Source organism: Leptonychotes weddellii, chromosome 8, assembly GCF_054177405.1.
Source record: "Leptonychotes weddellii isolate Sample4059 chromosome 8, ASM5417740v2, whole genome shotgun sequence".
NCBI lineage: Eukaryota > Metazoa > Chordata > Mammalia > Carnivora > Phocidae > Leptonychotes > Leptonychotes weddellii.
The window spans coordinates 81,097,919-81,104,827 of record NC_138376.1 but is presented as its reverse complement, the minus strand read 5'-3'; the positions used below and the strand labels follow the sequence as shown (position 1 = coordinate 81,104,827).

General features: G+C 45.4%; 1 protein-coding gene across 2 annotated transcripts in view; it reads right to left on the bottom strand.

The window, feature by feature from the left end:
- The window catches only part of MTRES1 (mitochondrial transcription rescue factor 1), a 15,141-nt gene extending 8,242 nt beyond the window's left edge, over nucleotides 1-6,899 (bottom strand). Inside the window, exon 1 of one of the 2 annotated variants that reach the window (XM_006741380.2) lies at nucleotides 6,543-6,899. The gene's annotated coding sequence lies outside the window, so the exon portion shown is untranslated. The remainder of the gene's footprint in view (nucleotides 1-6,542) is intronic. The other variant, XM_031036845.2, reaches the window with a different exon arrangement.
- Nucleotides 6,900-6,909: the final 10 nt, after the last annotated feature.

The window sequence follows — 6,909 nt, the reverse complement described above, 5'->3', positions numbered from 1 at the left end:
TTTTTTTTAAAGATTTTATTTATTTATTTGACAGAGAGAGACACAGCGAGAGAGGGAACACAAGCAGGGGGAGTGGGAGAGGGAGAAGCAGGCTCCCTGCAGAGCAGGGAGCCCGATGCGGGACTCGATCCCAGGACCCTGGGATCATGACCTGAGCTGAAGGCAGTCGCTTAACCAACTGAGCCACCCAGGCGCCCAAAGCAGGCATAATTTAAGGGCTGTTTTTCAACACAACTATAATTTGAAATAATTTTTAAATGCTATAAAAACCACAGAGTGCTCTAAAATACTGACTGCAAACTATTTGAAGCACCTTAAAGAGAAATATTGAGAGAAATCATTTTTATACATATTCTACCTAATTTAATAGAGAATGAATAATAACCATGCATAGAAGAAAACCTTAACTTTTATAGAAGTAGGGATAAAGAAAGAAAATAGTATATTTCAGTTCCTAGACTTTGTATTTCATGGATCACTACAATCAAAAATTAAGGGGTGCCTGGCTGGCTCAGTTGGTGGAGCATGTGACTCGACCTCGGGTTATAGGTTCGAGCCCCACACTTGAGTGTAGAGATTACTTAAAAAATAAAATCTTAAAAAAAAAACCCAAAAAAACAAAAAACCGCACACACAAAAAAAGGTACCTAATGGTGGACTTCTTGCCAAGATTTTTTTTTTAACAGTAATTGCTGCTCTTATTTCTTTTTTTTTTTAAAGATTTTATTTATTTATTTGAGAGAGAGGATGAGAGGAGAGAGAGAGCACATGAGAGGGGGGAGGGTCAGAGGGAGAAGCAGACTCCCTGCCGAGCAGGGAGCCCGATGCGGGACTCGATCCCGGGACTCCAGGATCATGACCTGAGCCGAAGGCAGTCGCCTAACCAATTGAGCCACCCAGGCGCCCAATTGCTGCTCTTATTACCATAATTTAAGAGAAAGAAGATTTCAATGATTATATGTGAAACATATTTTTGCGGTAGAAAATTTGAAAAGAATATAAAGAAAATTCAAACCACCCATATCCACTCTATGACAACCACTGTTAACATTTTAACATATATTCTCCATGGTGTAAAACTTGAAGACAAGTAATTCTTTCATAAGCAGAGCTTTTCATACCTTCCCACACACCCAAAACACACAGGAAGGTTAACCGTAAGTGGCCAGAGCTCTCTACTATCAGCCTCAGAAATTCTGTGTTGGTCCTAAGTTCTAGACTGAGTAGCATTTACCCAGGTGATGTCCAAGTTATGGGCCAACACAGCCCTGGCTGAAATCACCACTTACTGTTGGGCCTAGACCAGATTAGTTAATAAGATGCTCTTGTAATACAGAAGATAAAGATTGGCATTAATGATGATAATTTGCGTATCTTTAGGTGTTTTTCAAATTGTAGGTCATGAGCCATTATAAAATTTGTACTTTTTTTTTTTTTTAAAGATTTTATTTATTTATTTGACAGACAGAGACACAGCAAGAGAGGGAACACAAGCAGGGGGAGTGGGAGAGGGAGAAGCAGGCTTCCCGCGGAGCAGGGAGCCCAACGCGGGGCTCGATCCCAGGACCCTGGGATCATGACCTGAGCCGAAGGCAGACGCTTAACGACTGAGCCACCCAGGCGCCCCTAAAATTTGTACTTTTTAAGAACTAAAACTGGGGGTGCCTGGGTGGCTCAGTCGGTGAAGCGTCTGCCTTAGAGTCTTCACAGGTCATGATTTCAGGGTCCTGGAATCGCTCCACCCCCACCCCGTGTCATGTTCCCTGCTCAGTGGGCAGCCTGCTTCTCCCTCTCCCTCTGCTGCTCCCCCTGCTTGTACTATCTCATGCTTTCTCTCTTGCTCTCTGTCAAACAAATAAATTAAAAAAATATTTTTTAAGAAAGAACTAAAACTGAAGAGTACAAATAGAAAATATTACAGTACATCACATACAGTAAGAGTAAATACTGCTTTATGAAACTTTCATTACAATACACATATGTAAATATACATACACATACACTGGGTCACCATGGAAAATGTATTTACTAAAGATAACAGTAAAAAAAAAGTTAGAAAACACTGGCCTAAGTGACTTCAGCAAAGTTTGTTTTGCTATCAGGTATAATGCCAAAGGCTGTATGTATGCCTGAGAGCTGAGAACCTGGCTGCACATTCCCCCCAATTAACAATACTCCCAGAGCCGTATGTGTGTGCAGAGATGAAAAGGGCAGCCTCTCAGGGATAACTTTCTACAGGGCCCTCATTTTACAGATGAGCACAAATGAGACTTGGAGCAATTTAACAATCTGCTAGGTCATACAGCTAGTAAATAACACAGCCAGGATTCCAATGACAAGTCTTCTTAACGCTCATTGTTTACTATGGGTCAGGCCCCGCTCTACCTATTAATTCATTTATTCCTTTCAACCAGCCCATCTCAGTGACACGGTCACATAAATACTAAGTGGATTCAAACCTAGGCTCCCTGGCTAAGTCAAGGCTCTTTACCACCATGCTGAACTGTCCATCAGTCTTCTGACTCCAAGTCCACTGTTCTTTCTACTACCCCATGAAATTTATGTCTCATTTTCTCTTGAACAAAAACCAACTTTCACCGACTGCAATACCTGAGAGAATGGATAGTTTCAGGAGCAGAGGAGTAGGAAGAACTGTTGGCCTGACTTAGAAGAAATCCAAAGAGGAGACATCCTGGGGGAGGGAAGTCCTCTCTGTCAGTCTCTGGACTCCCACATTCCTCCCCGCCATTTCCTGCCATTATAGCACACTGTTACCTTTTATGAGGAATGCCTGGATATGATGGTGCTCTTTGTATATATCACAAATACATTACATTTACCTACACTAGGAAACTTTTATTAGCACAGGATAACTATTAAAATAATATTCATAGAAAAACAATTAACATAGCCAAAATGTCAAGCCAAGCATTACCTTTGTGTTTATTAGCTACTCCCTCTTTGTGATCTGCTTCACTCTCTAGCAAACGCTGGTACGTGCTGAAGTTTAGATAAAATTTATGAACATAAAATTGAGAAAACACGTTAACCTAATTTTTGCTGGAGAGGATGACCATTTGTAGCAGTGGGCACTAGGGCCACAGGGTAGAGTCTGAGAACTCAAGTTCTACCACAGAGCTTTCAAACTGGTGGGAGGAGAGGGCTAACCAGGCCCTAACCCCTCTTCGACTAGAACAGCAGTGCTGGAAAATACTGGGTTTCCTTATATTCCACCTGAAGAAAGGATTCTACCACTGGAAAGAAAAGTGTCTGTCCTTTTAGCATGGCTTCTCCATCTTCCAGGCTCCACACAAGACGCACTCTCCCTCTCTGCCCTCCCCTGCCCTTTCCCAAACTCATGTTGCACCAATACTGTGTCTTCCGTACTATTCTTTTTTTTTTTTTTTAAAGATTTTATATATTTATTTGACAGAGAGAGAGATAGCGAGAGCAGGAACACAAGCAGGGGAGTGGGAGAGGGAGAAGCAGGCTTCCCACCGAGCAGGGAGCCTGATGCGGGGCTGGATCCCAGGACCCTGGGATCATGACCAGAGCCGAAGGCAGCCGCTTAACCGACTGAGCCACCCAGGCGCCCCTTCCGTACTATTCTTATCTCCCAAACTCTAAGGGTAGTGACAGGGCAGGAACCGTGCCTCATTCCTCATTCCCATCCCCAATCAGCTCGGCACACACAAAAAACCAGTGAATACTTGCAGATTCATTTTCCAGAAATGAAGGGAGCATCCTACCCATTATCACATCCACCCCTCATGCACTCATTTGCCTGCATATGCCAAATAGCCAGATAGACTAGGCCTGCTTATAAAGCAAACAGTTCTTGTCCTCAAGAAACTGCTATTCAAGTGGAATGTGGGCAGGTAAACTGTCAGAGAACTTGAGTGAAAGCCCAGGTCCAACGGAGGCTGGACCCTGCACAGACTAAAGCCAGAGCAGGGATGCCGGAGAAGAGTTCTAATGGCAAAGGTGGCCTGACACAGAACTTTGGGGGAAACAGCAAGTTACAACTATAATTTTTCACTTTCTAATGGACCACTCTCATTAGCATGCTGTTATTTCTCTCACTGAATAACCAACCAGCCTTCTCTTAATCCCACTAGCCCCCAGCTACAACTTCTCTTGTTCCTCTCTACAACAAAACTCCTCAAAAAGGGTTGTCTATACTCACCTTAATGCCTCTCATTTTCCAAATGCAAAAGATCATTTGTTAGTCCTCAACTCGTTTGACTTCTCAGCAGCATCTGAGACAACTGATCACTCCCCTCTTCTTCACTTGGCTTCCAGGACACCTTCCTCTTGGTTTTCCTCCCACCTTACCTGCTGTTTCTTCCCTTCTCCCAGATGTCTTAATGTTGGAGGTCCCCAGGGCTCAATTTTTGGCCTGCTTCTCTTCTACATTTACTTTATCCAGCTCAGCTCTATCGGTCAGCTTTGACAAATGCGTATCAAGACACCAAACACTTCCATGGCTTTAAATATTGCCTACATGCCAACTACTCCCCAAGCTATATCCCCATTCCAGATCTTTCTCCCAAATTCCAGACATGTAGATCTGTGCAGAGGAGTTAATATAGCAGGCTTGAGTCTATCCTTAGAAAGGCCTGCTTGCAAGGTGGACCTTTGGCTGGCATCTGGAAACTTGGATTTCAGGATTCTCACCATTCTCAGAATTGACAGGAGTCGCTCACTGGGTCTAAACTGTTTGTACAATTTCTTATGCTGAGTACCTGCTTTCCTTCTGGGAGTCTTGAATTTTGGTACATGCTAGGCAGACAGTGCCCATGTGACTAAAGCCAATCAACACCCTGGGCAGAGGTTCTAATGAGCGTCCCTGATAGACAAAATTTCACATATGTTGTTACAATTTGTTGCTGGGGACTTAAGCATGTCCTATGTGAGCCCACTGGGAGAGGACTCTTGGAAGACCACCTGGTTTCCTGCACACTTTGTCCTATGAGTCTTCTCCCTTTGCTGACTGTGCTATCTTTTTGCTGTGATAAATCATAGCCATGAGCCAGAGCCAAGTCCTGTTGAATCTTCCTAGGCAATCAATGCACCTAGGGGCGGTCTTGGCGACCCCTGACACAATATCCAAATGCCTGATAGCTCCACTTAGGTGTGTAACAGGTACTTCAAGCCTTATTGGTCCCAAAACAAACTCCTGACATGTCCCCAACCCTAAATCTGTTCCAACTGTAGCCTTCCCCATCTCAGCGAATGATAACTCCACCCCTGTAGGTGCTGAGAACAAAAGTTTCTAGTCATTCTTGACTCCCCCTCATACCCATATCCAATATCAGGAAATTATGTTGGCTGTATCTTCAAAACATGTCCAGTATCCCATCACTTCTCACCACTTCCATTGCTACCACAGATTTAAACCATCATGACAGATGATGATAGCAATACTACAAAGGCTCCATTAGAGTCTATTTTCCACATAGCAGTGAGTCTTTCAAAAAGTAATTTATACTGTATCACTCCTACAAAAGCACTGAGAAAAGGTTAGAGGCTGTATGTGATCTGGTCCCCCATTCCCCCATCTCTTGCGACTCTCAACCTCTGCTCTCTCAGGTCTAGCCACGCTGGCTTTCCTGATGCTCCTCACATACAACAGGAACATTTCTGGGTAAGGTCTTTGTTCCAGCTGCACCTAGAAATCTCTCCTGCCAGGTAATTGCACAGATAACTCATTTTCTTCAACTCTGAACTCAAATGTCACCTCAATGCTGTGCACTCATCCCAATTTTATTTAATAAGCATCTTGCCCTCCCAATCTCCCCTTACTCTGCTCTACTTTTTTCCTCCATAGCACTTCTAACCTACCAATTTACCGGGTTTTTCTTTTTCTTTTTTTGGATTGTCTCCCCTAACAGAATATAAACTCCACAAGGGTAGAAATCTTCACCTGAGTTTGTTTCCCTCTGCTGAATCCCAACTGCCCAGAACAGTGCGTGGCACATGGGGAGTGCTTAATAAGCCACTGTGTAATGAAAGTAGATCAAGAGAAATGGGGCATCAGAATGAATCCAGAAAAGAACCCACAAAGTTTGAAGCTGGATCGAAGGGCAAAAGGCTAGATCTCCAAAAGCCTTGCTTATCAAAGTCTGGACTTGACCCAGAGAGCATGTGAATCACAGAAAGATTTTAAGTAGGGAAGTGACCTGACAGTGCGTTTTAAAAGAGTTCTTTGCCAATGGTGTGGACGTGAGCAGTGGAGATGAAAACTGCAGGAAGCCCAGAGGTTTGTGGTGAGATCTTCAGAATAGATAAGGTATGTGAACAAGCCGAAGCCTGTAAGCAAAGCAACGTCTGGAATAGAGGCAACGCTGCCCTTGACCTGCGGGACACTGGGAATCGCTCCACGTTCGTGAACCTGTTCACTACTCGGTTAGGGAGAACCTGGTCTAACTGCTTTGCCGTCTACTGCAACTGAAAATCGTCCCTTCTGGAGACCTCTCAGGTTGACCGCGGAAACAGGGTCGGCTTCCCCGACATACTTCCCACCCCCGCGAGCTGCGCACCTTCCCAGGTCTTCAAGGTCAAAGGAAACTGGACACCTGTGTCCTCGAGCTCCGGGTCTGCGCTTGGAGCCAGCAGTAGCGGCCGGGCCCAAGGGCGACTGCCACGGCGCACCGGATCCCCACGTCCTCTGCAGCCCCCGGGTCCACAGAGCGTCCAGAGGCTGGCCGGGCCGAGGCAAGACGCGGGAGATTCACGCGGAGTCCTGGCAGGAGCGCAGGCAGGGCAGAGGCGCTCGTCGCGCCCCTGTTTCACGAATGCGCGCCGGGAAGCAACAGAGTGGGCTCCGGCCGGGGACACAACACGCCCGACAGGGGCGCAGTTACTTGCACGTCACGGCCGCTCCTCCCTCCCTCCCTCCGCCCCTCC